Below are 12159 nucleotides of genomic sequence, written 5' to 3' on the forward strand. Positions count from 1 at the left end.
CCTTTAATATATCCAGTGCAATTTAGGCTGGGCTCAGACAAGAGTTTTGGTATAACACATTCCACGGAGAATAGGGTGTAGCAATCTGCCATAGGTGGCCATGTTACTGCTCACATGAATTTCGTGACTTACGTACAGATGAAAAATCACAGTATGCTCTATCTTGGCGAGCATTACGCTCGCATACAAGCCTAGATACTACATGGTGATTGTGTACTGGCTGCGTGCCACGCGCATCTCTCTCGCAGGCAGCACGCTGAAAGATATGTTCATGTGAGCCCGGCCTAACTGAACCTCCTACAGTAACCTGCAAACCTTCAGAAACATCCTGTATAAATAAGAAGATCAGTAGTCAGAAAAATCTCTGGGAGGTTCTCAACCAAGAATGGAAGCATGTCCTGACCAAAATACTTCTAAGGTGATCCACTAAATGCTTAAAGTGTGGAAGGTGCCGTACAGGAAAAGACTGGATAGTTCCAGTAGTCCAAAATGTGAAACTATTTTCAAATTACAAGACTTAGTTGGAAGATTGAGCTGCTGTTGTTTAGGTTTTTAGAGCAATAAATACTTATATCCCAAACATTAGGATTTTTCACTATATCTTCCCAATTTTACAAGGGGTGTTTCTAAACTTCTGGATGGTGCTGTATACCATATATACACTCTTTGTAAAAACTCAATACAAATCCAGCCCCTAGAAGGAGTTGTTGTTCTGCTGTAAAACTCGGCATGCAGAACAACTCCTTACAAAGAGAGTATATATGGTATACAGCACCATCCAGAAGTTACATCTCAGGCAGATATACAAGTGATTAGAGTTGTGGGGTGATTCGATGAACGGTCTTGTCACCTGAAGTCCTAAAAGTTGTTCCACCCTTGGCCTATAAAAAGGCTCTTGGAGGCTTCTTGTGTGTAGTGACCTCTTTTCCCACTTGTGTAGAGTCTGTTGACCACTAGATGCCTCTATGATCCAATGAGGTTTCACCGAGTTAACAGCATTTGAGATAGAGCGCATTATTGGAATGCGAGAAGCTGGATGCTGCACCATCGGGGCCGTTCTGACCAGACTGTTAGGAGGTGTTGGGACCAATGGATGCGTGAGGGCACACAAGGTGACCGGGCTCAGGACGCCCTCAACAAACCACCAGTAGAGAGGATCATCCGACAAGCACAAGCAACTCCAGCTGTTTCGTTGTCCACCATCCAGAGGCAGGTGGCACCATTGTTGCACCCCTGTGTCTGTCTGAAGCATTTCCAGGCGCTTGGCTGAAGAACATTTGGTCTCACAGCGCCCTTTACATCTACGGCCTTTGACATCTCCTCAGTTTGCAGTGGTCTTGTGAACAATCCTGACTTTGCTGTGGAGGGGCACACTGCCCCCAATGTTGGTGTAATAGTCTGGGGGCACATCACATACAAGAGCCAGTTACTCCTAGTAGTGATATGAGGGAGAATGACAGCTCAGCGAGCCACATGTGTTGCCTCTCATGGCAGGGCTTCCAAGGGGCATATTCCGTCAGGATAATGCTTGCCGGCACACAGCAAGGGTGCCACAGAATGTCACCATAACATTGCCACACTTCCATGGCCTGTCCAGTCGCCAGATTTATTGCCAATAGAACATATATAGGACTATGTGGGATGCCAACTTTAACAGCCTATGAGTTTGCAAGTTTTAGAGACTCAGTTACAGCAAATGGGGACCAATATGCAGGAAAATACTATATAAAATCTGTATGCCTCCATGTCAGCCCATATAATACCTTCCATCCAAGTTAGAGTTGGTCAACAGGGTACTAGACCCTCCATACCCACCCGTATCACATCTTGTATCAAAGCTAGAGGCGGTACAACAGGGTACTAGAGCCTCCATCCTCATCCATATCACATCTTGTATCCAAGCTAGAAGTAGTACAGTAGGATACTAGAGCCTCAATGCCCCCGTATCACATCTTGTATCCAAGCTAGAGACGGTCAACAGGGTACTAGAGCCTCCATGCCCGCCCCGTATCACATCTTGTATCCAAGATAGAAGCAGCTCAACAGGGTACTAGAGCCTCCATGCCCATCCATACCACATATTATATCCAAGCTAGAAGTAGTACAGTAGGGTACTAGAGCCTCCATGCCCCCGTATCACACCTTGTATCCAAGCTAGAGGCGGTCAACAGGGTACTAGGACCCCGATGCCCATCTGTATCACATCTTGCTTGGATAAGCTTAGATACAAGAGGCAGTACAACAGGATACTAGAGTCTCCATGCCAGCTTTTATCACATCTTGTATCCAAGCTAGAGGCAGTACTAGAGCAGGGTACTAGAGCCTCCATGCCTGCCCGTATCACATCTTGTATCCAAGCTAGAGGTGGTACAACGGGGTACTAGAGCCTCCATGCCCACCCGTATCACATCTTGTATCCAAGCTAGAGGTGGTACAACGGGGTACTAGAGCCTGCATGCCTGCCCATATCACATCTTGTATCCAAGCTGGAGGTGGTACAACGGGGTACTAGAGCCTCCATGCCCACCCGTATCACATCTTGTATCCAAGCTAGAGGTGGTACAACGGGGTACTAGAGCCTCCATGCCTGCCCGTATCACATCTTGTATCCAAGCTAGAGGTGGTACAACGAGGTACTAGAGCCTTCCCTTCAAGGGGTCAGTTTTCAGAAATAAATGGTTTTGCTCTGATATTGTAATCACTTGTATCAATGTTACAATCACACAGAAGACGTTTAATTCGATTCCGATAACTCCTTCTAGAGGAGGGATGTTTTTGACAATGAGTGTATTTAGATATTCTCCTCTTCTGCATTTTTTCCTGTTATTTCTAAAAATTTCATTCATATATGCCGCAGAACATGTATTGTGAAGTGGACAAACCAGAAAGTGACAAGTGACTTACAGCTTTATTACACACCTATAAAACAGCTGATCATGTGCTCCTATCATCAACTGGCGCTGCATGTGAACTTTGACCTATGTCTCTTTCGATTGTAGTTAAACTGCTTGACATATGTGTTTTTGCAAAGTGCCCAGTACAGGTACAAAACATGTCGTCTTTTTATAGCTGTTACTAAGTTCACATTTTACATAAATTATTGTATTTTAGTCCATCAGAATTTTATTTGCTTCAGGATCAAGCAGCATCAAAAGAATGTTCTTTTCCTACTAATACCATGCATTATGTGCCGCTACTGGGGAGGGGAACCCTATTAAACCTTTTTCCCAAGGGCCTCCACTAATCTTGATCCAGCCCTGAACATATATACTGTAGCAAGGGCTGGCATTAGCCGTAAATATCAATGAAAAGTCTTTATTTGTAGGTTCAGAACTATGTCTGAAAACTGTATCAGTGTCCTCTGCATAAACATAAATTCCTTAACCCTTTGCAATCCAATTTTGGATTCAGGGTTTCCTAGGGGGCTTTCTCTTTCTGCCATTATACAATGGCGCCATCTGCTGGCTAAAGCCAGTACAGCGGTATGGGACTTGCTGGAGAGGCCCCCGACAACAGAGCGGCCAGTAATGTACAGTAAGAATACCCTGCTGGACGTCTTTTGACATTGGAGCTGTACAGCCTTCAATCGGAATGTCTTCAGACGTCAGACAGTGGATTGGAAAGGGTTAATTCTTCATCGCGGAATATCCAAGGTCTAATATTTTACTGACAAAAGGCTCCTAAGGGAAGTGAAGCTGTCAGACGGGTGGAGCGAAGCACAACATACAATTACAACTACTTGCAGCAATCTTGTAAAAGGACTCCTCGGTGCGGGCGTGAGAGTCTCTGAGGGTAAACCGTGAAAGGGATCTGTCATGAATCAAAGTACCCTCGGATATGACAAGAGTAACATATTCCGCTGCACACTCATAGGACATATTTTCTTTGTTTTTTTTGAAAACCCATTAAAATCACTGCGGGAAAGTGGAAACGTTTATTTCCGAGGGCGGATTTGCTGAAGAAATTCTGTGCGGAGTTTCGCTGCGGCACGTCCGCCTGCAGCCGCTAATCCATGGATTAGCCAGCCATGTGGACAAGATTTGTCAAAAATCTCGTCCGCACGGGACGGCCAATCCGTCGCGGCAAAGTCGGCAGAAGCCAGTGCAGATTCCCCATCTGCAGCATGTCTATTTTTTTTTTCCGCTGCGGCAGTACTCCTTTCTATGGGAGAGCCAGCTGTAACGGAAAAGCATGCAGCCAAGCCGCTCTAAAACCCGCTGCTATGTGCCGCAGGTTTTGAAGCTGCGCTTTCCCAGCAGAAATCCTGTGGTTTTTCACTGCGGCAAAGCTGCAAGATTTCTGGCGGGATTCCGCCCTGTGAGACCGGAATCTTAAATTTAGAAGTAAAAATAATCCCAAATACCTAATTGGAATTACTAGCAAGTGTTACAATGTTGTCCTTAGGGCTCTTCCACACTTGTGTTTTCCTGCGTGTTTTTTTCACGCGATATCACTGCGGTTTTTTAACATGAATGTCAGGGGACTTTATAATGTTAAAGGCTTATTTACACGAGTGTACACGGGCCAACGTTTTCACGGCCGGCGGATATACGCTTCCATCTGAGCAGTCCCCCCTCCTCTCCCGCTCACCGACTCTCTGCCACTCCCATCCCCTCTGAGCGGTTTGCCATGGGAGTGGGTGGGACGGGCGGAGCTAAGCTCCCACCCCCTTCTCGCCCCCTGTCTGTAGCCAGCAATAGGAGTGGGTAGGACAGAGCAGAGCCTAGCTCCCCCCCCCCCCCGTCCCACCCCCGCCCATTGCAAATGCCAGACTGGAGGAGAGAGGCAGAGAGTCGGTGAGGAGGAGGGAAGGGGGGTACTGCTTAGATCAGGGGTGTAAAACTCATTTTCACCGAGGGCCACATAGGGCTTATGGTGACCTTCAAAGGACCGCTTGTAAGACAGTACAGTAAGGGCTTGTTCACACAAGCGTAATTGCGTACATAATATGCAGTGAATAGAAGCCATTGATGTCAATGAGTTCATTCACATGATGTATATTTTCACACAGTATGACCTATTTTGTTGCGTACTACGCACCCCAATAGGCCATTGGAGTGAATGGGCCGTGCAAATACGTGGTGAATGTGCAGGAAACCACACCATTTCAGTGAGCCCATCTGCGTTCTTTTTTGAGTGCCCAAATATGTAGGCATAAGCGATTTTCAATAGCGCAAATATGCAGCGTACTTGTGCGACCGAAATACGATTACGCCTGTGTGAATGAGCCCTAGTGGTGGCAGTAGTAATAGTGACCCCTATAGTGGTCGCAGTAGTCATAGGAACTCCCACAATGGCCCCAGTAGTAATAGCGACTCCCACAGTGGCCCCAGTAGTGATAGCAACCCCCACAGTGGCCCCAGTAGTAGCAGGGTACCCCACAGTAGCCCTAATAGTAACAAGGTACCCCACAGTGGCCCCAGTAGTAACAGCGACCCCCACAGTCATAATATTAACCCCCTCAGTAGTAATAACCCCACAGTAATATAATCCCCCTCAGCAATATTAACCCCCCTCAGTAATATTAACCCCCTTCAGTAATATTAACCCTCCCAGTAATATTAACCCCCCTCAGTAATATTAACCCACATAGCAATATTAACCCCCCTTAGTAACATTGACTCCCCTCAGTAATAATATTATCTTCGTCAGTAATATTAATCCCCCTCAGTAATATTAACCCCCTTCAGTAATATTAACCCCCAATAGTGATATCAACATCCCCCAATAGTAATATTACCCCCCCCCTCAGTAATATTAATCCCCCTCAGTAATAATAGTTCCCACCAACCCATATACTCCTCCTTGCTGTCAGCGCTGCTCCCCCTCTGCTGGCACTGAACCTGGATGCACTCTGACATCAGTGTGTGCGCCCGGCACGCTTCCTCCCTGAGTCCTCTCCTGCGGAATTGAGGAGCAGGGGACTCAGGGGAGGAGGATCCCGGCTGCACACTGATGTCAGTGTGTGTGCTGGGATCAGCGCTAACAGCGTGATTACCAGCAGGGAGCTGCGGCAACCCAGCTAGTAATCGCTTCAATAGTGAGCGGCCGTCTACACGCTGTGGGCCACATAACATGAGGCAGCGGGCCGTGTGTTTGACACCCGTGGCTTAGATGAAAGCGTAGATCATCTAGCTATGAAAAGACTGGCCGATATACGCTTGTGTAAATACCCACTTGTGTTTTTTTACGCTATTGTCAATAGGACTTTCTAATGTTAAAAACGCATTGCAAGTTCGTGCTTTGCGATATTTGTGCGATGCGTTTTTATCATTAAAGTCTTGACATTCGCGTTAAAAAAAACTGCGATATCGTGTGAAAAAAAAACCTGCAAGAAAAACGCAAGTGTGAAAGAGCCTCTATAGTCCATTGCATAGCAAAATATCATGTGATCAGCAAATCTGCTCCCAAGAATGGATTAAAGGGGTTGTCCCACGCCGAAATGGGTTTTTTTTTTATTCAATAGGCCCCCCGTTCGGCGCGAGACAAACCCAATGTATGTGTTAAAAAAAAAAAACGTTTAGTACTTACCCGAATCCCCGCGCTGCGGCGACTTCTTCCTTACCTTACTAAGATGGCCGCCGGGATCTTCACCCACGATGCACCGCGGGTCTTCTCCCATGGTGCACCGTGGGCTCTGTGCGGTCCATTGCCGATTCCAGCCTCCTGATTGGCTGGAATCGGCACACGTGAGGGGGCGGAGCTACGAGGACCAGCTCTCCGGCACGAGCGGCCCCATTCACCAGGGAGAAGACCGGACTGCGCAAGCGCGTCTAATCAGGCGATTAGACGCTGAAATTAGATGGCACCATGGAGACGAGGACGCTAGCAATGGAGCAGGTAAGTGAATAACTTCTGTATGGCTCATAATTAATGCACGATGTATATTACAAAGTGCATTAATATGGCCATACAGAAGTGTATACCCCCACTTGCTTTCGCGGGACAACCCCTTTAAGGTTTACACTTCATTATGGGAGTGATGCACTTAATTTGCTCCCTGCTGACCCGGTTGTGAGAAGTGTTAGTCCCAGCGGGGTTTAATCGCCCTGTACTACACAAAGGAGGAAAGATGAATCATCTAGAACAGGATTCAGCATGTGAGCGGACTCCAGCGTAGGCAGATGCTTGCTGAACCTGTCCTCCGAACATGGCATCACTACACTACTATGACTGAAGGATCCAGCAGCGCCGCCTGGAAACAAGAGGAGCCGGTGGCTGCCTATTACATCAGGGGCATGTTCATACATCTCAGTGTAATCTAATGCAACTCAGCTCGTCTCCAGATGCAAACGCCTGTGCTCAACCACATCACTGCTGTAAAAACACTCATGCAGCATACTACAACAGCCGAATGTGCCTGCAGATGTATCATACCTTCACACATAAGTGTGCATGGTTGTACAGTTACATAACAGTGCTGGCTGTGTCACATTTCTGTAGCTCTTGCATTATATTCATGAAATAGCCCTTGGTAGACTATAAGGAAATGAGAAAAAACACAAAATGTACTTTTTGACTTGGACTGGGACTTTTTTTTCTTTAAACCCATTCAGTAAAAAAAAAACCACGTTGGCTAAAGCACCATAAAAACTGTACATGTGAGCATAAAGTGAGGTTTATGGGATAGGTAGTCATTACAGGATTCCAACCCTTACATTACATAACAGGGGTAGAACATTCTTCCCTGCTTTGCTGTCCCGTACAACAAGCATGTCAATCCAATAAGTCATCATGTGCCTCTTCACCAGAACAAGCATAGCCAAGTCATCAGAATGCGTATTACACGGCATATAACACTCTTACATCACACACGTATATCCTTTGGCTATCTTACAAGGAATGTATCACCCTATTATTTTCACTGAATTGAGACTGGCGTGAAAGTCCTGCGAGATTTGTGCATTGCCAGACACACAAATATGAACCCCATTCCAGCCAATTTGCAGCGCTGGCCCCATTGAAAGTAATGAGAGAACCCCACAATCCTCTGCTGCGTCTGTAACAGCTGCGGCAGGGAGATCCCCTTCATCCCCGCAGTGATGCGAGGCTGTTATCACATGAAAACACCTTGCATCCATGCCACTTTCACATGGTGGGGAGCACGATATAAAGGCGATATTCACGGTCCCATATCGTGCTCGCCAGTATGAAGGTAGCAGATACTTAAACATATTCTTTTGCATGTTAAATGGACTTGAAAGGGGTTTTCCATTAAAACACTATTAACTCTTTCCAATCCAATTTGTATTTTGGTTCTCCTAGGGGGCTTACTCTTTTTCTGCTGTTATACAACAGCGCTATATGCTGGCTAAAGCCAGTACTGCATGAGGTGACATGTTGGATAGGCTCCGACAGCAGAGTGGCTGGCAATATACAGTAAGAGAACCCCGACGGACGTCTTCCAATATCGGAGCTGTACAGCCTTAAATCATAATGTCTTCAGAGGTCAGACAGTGGATTGGAAAGGGTTAATGACGTATCCTCAGGATATGTCATCAGTAGTTGATTGGTCGAGGCTCGCTACTCAGGACCCCAGCCGATCAGCTGATTGGGGGTCCACTGACAGCTGCTTTAACTCCTGTGTAGTGATTTTAATGAGAGCTGCAGCTGTAGTTTAAAGTGCTGACCACTACATAGGGGTCGGAGCATCTGGATGAGGGTAGGTCATCAATAGTATTTTCATGGAAAACCCCTTTATAGGGGTTTTCCAGGGAGAATGCTATTGATGACCTATCCTCAGGACATTACCGCAATTGCACAGGAGTCGGAGCAGAAGTCTTTGCTCCGACCTCTGTGAAGTGGCCGGTGCTTGTAACTGCACATATGGCTCCCGTTGATTTCCATGAGCGCTGCACTTGCAGTTACAAGCGCCGGTCACTTCACAGAGGTCGGAGCAGAGACTTCCGCTGCTTGGAAAACCCCTTTATCTTATCAAACAACTTGTGCTTATGTGATGGACAGTGTGATAACTTGCAAAAGTCCAAGTTAATTTATTTACTTAAATAACAAAAATCTAATCACCGAGCTATTTCTACCATAAGATACGGTGTTTCCCTGAAAATAGGTCCTACCCCGATAGTAAGACCTATCGGGTTTTCGGGGAGGCTTGAAATATAAAGCCTCCCCCGAAAATAGGCCCTAACTCGGGTGCTCCACAAAAAAAACAAAAAACAATACTCACATGGTCCGCGGCGATGGTCTCCGTCGGCGGAGCTGCCGCGGCGTGGCGTCCTCCTCCGTCTCACAGCTGTCTTCTGCTGGTGACGGGGCTTTGAATACCCCGCTTCCAGCAAAGCGAGCGCTGTGATTGGCTAATCAAGCACCAACAGCCAAACACAGCCGGCGCCCGATGAGCCACTCACAGCCATTCAGTGAATGACATCACTGAATGGCTGTGATTTGTTCATCGAGCGCCAGCTGTGATTGGCTACCAGCATTCAATTAGCCAATCACAGCACTCGCTTTGCTGTAGGCAGGGTATTCAAAGCCCCGTCACCAGCAGAAGGCATCTGTGAGACGAGGAGGACGCCGTGCCGCCACCGGACACCATTGGGACGCCACGGACCAGGTAAGTACAAGCCCCCCCCTTCCCCCCGAAAATAAGACACTGTGCCCTTTTTGGGGGGAAATATAAGACAGTGTCTTATTTTCGGGGAAGCACGGTAGGACCTCTTAAAAGCATAACTCATCCCACAAAACAACAAACGCTCAAGCTGTCAATAGAAAAATAAAAAAGTTTGGGCTCTAGGAATGTAGAAATACAAAAGTTTTCCTATGAAAAGAATTAAAGTTCAGGGTGGCGCTGCTCTAAAAAGATACTAAAGCTATTTAGCACTCTACACTTTACTACTTAAAAGTATTCTTTAAAGTAGTGGGGTCACTTCACCTTGAGCTGCCTGATTCTTCTCCTTGGTGTGAGGTTACATACATTTGGTTGGCAGTCTCCTTCCTGCCAGCCAATGTACGTTACAGCACAGCTCACAGGCCAGCAGGAGGACTGCCTATCTTCTTCAGAGATTGCTCATGCGAGCTGTCTCTGAAATAGATTACAATTCCTTCCTAGGCAGTGAAGCTACAGCACAGGGATGTGACCTTCACTGACCCAGCCGGAAGGCATGTGAGGAATGCAGCCTTCATAACAAGCTGGGCCCAGAGTGCGGTGATGTGACCCGAGACACTACAGAAGCTCAGCCAGGAGAAGATGTGCTAAGGAAACTGACAGGGAAGGAATGGGTGAGTATAGATTTTTTTTTTAATGACAAAACCCCTTTAAGGCTCATTTACACATAACGGTTATCACTCAAAATTCGTTTGAAAGATCAAATCATTACATGTAAACGCGGGCATTGTGCAATTTTCGTTTGAACTATGATTTTAAGATGAATTTAAAATCCATTGGTCAGCTCCTGAGCAGTGTACAGTGAGACTGTATACTGTTATCTCCACAGGATCACAGTGGCTACTGGCAGATAACAATGTAATCTGCCAGCAGCCTCTAGCAGAACAATGCAGCTGTTTGCACAGCTGGGCTTTTGATTAATTACATGGCCATTAGCACTTCATGCAAAAAGATTGCAAAATCTTTCAGTCCTTTGAAAGATTATCTTTGGGTGTAAATGGCCTTTAGTTCTCTGTTGGTTACGTCTTGTAGGCTCCGCTATTTACTGCTCAGTGCCTTCACATTCTGCAGTGAGGACAGTTTATACAGTTGTGAACGCGCACTCATCAGTCATTGGCAGTGGTGCATTGTGGGAGATGTAGTTTTGGCACACCTGGCGCATATTTTAAGTAACAATATAGAGGTCTGAAGCTGGCTGGAAAGTAGCGGCGGCGCAGGTCAGCAAGAAAGGTACTGGGGTGAGATTAATGATTTAGATGGAGGTTCGGAATAATGACAATACGTATAAGGGAGCGTGATTCTTTGTGAGTGCGCTGATATATATTTTGCGCGCACAAGGCATGTGCATGTGCGGCAAACAAAGATGCGCTGACTGAAATAGCTAATCAGTCTGAGCTGCAGATGTTCTTTTACCTGCACGTTTACACGCATCTCCTAGCGTATTTTGCGCGCACTTGTGCATCCCCATTGACTTCTATAGGGAGTTAGGTAGTCAAATGCGCAGGAAAAATGTGCATCTGAATGACCACATTGAGCTCTATGGGTTCTATTCTCTGCGTATTGCACGCACAAACACACCCGTGTAAAGCCGGCCTTAACCCCTTAGTGACTGAACTTCATTGTTTTCTTTTCTATTTTTGTTTTTAACTCGCCCCTTTTAAAAATTCGTAACTCCTTTATTTATCCATCCTTGTCGCTGTATGAGGGCTTGTTTTTTGCGGGACGAGTTGTATTTTCCAATGGTGTTATTTAATGTACCATATAAGGTACTGAAAAACTTTTACGAACTTCTAAGTGGAGAGAAATGGAAAAAAAATGGAACTTCACCCTATTTAGTGTGTCTTGTTTCTACGGCGCACAAACTGCAACAAAAATGACCAGATACCTTTATTCTATGGGTCGGTACGATTACTACCATACCAAACTTCTATGGTTTTTTTTTTTTGCTGTACTACTTTTATTTTGTTTCAAAAATCATTTTCTAAAATCCTTTTCTGCCGCCAATAACGTTTTTATTTTTCCGTTGACGCGGTTGTGTTGGGGCTCACTTTGTGCGGTACGTCCTGTAGTTCGTGTTGGTGACGTTTTGGAAAGCATACCACTTTTGGATCACTTTTAATTGCATTTTTTCTTGGAAACAGGGTGACCAAAAAAGTCCATTTGTCTTTTTTCCCTGATGACGGTTACCGTGCGGGGCGAATAATGTATCACTTTAGTAGATCGATACCAAACACGTATTTTTGATTTATTATTTAGATTATTTTATTATAAATAGGGCAAAAGGGTTGTTTTTTTTAACTGCTGTTACTTTTAAAAAAATAAATAAAAATTTGCAAAACTTTATTTCCCTTGTTTTTTTGCGCATACAGTGCGATTCGCACGCGAGTGCGATGCAGTTTTTACTGTTGAAAACGACTTGCAATTTTCTTGTGTGCGAAAAACCTAAATACATAGATGCGATGCGTTTTTAACGCAGAAACACCTATATTACGGTTTTCCTGTGTGAGTGCACCCGTTAAAATTATGTTTATTTTCAA

Source organism: Eleutherodactylus coqui, chromosome 6 (genome assembly GCF_035609145.1).
Source record: "Eleutherodactylus coqui strain aEleCoq1 chromosome 6, aEleCoq1.hap1, whole genome shotgun sequence".
In the NCBI taxonomy this organism is placed as follows: domain Eukaryota; kingdom Metazoa; phylum Chordata; class Amphibia; order Anura; family Eleutherodactylidae; genus Eleutherodactylus; species Eleutherodactylus coqui.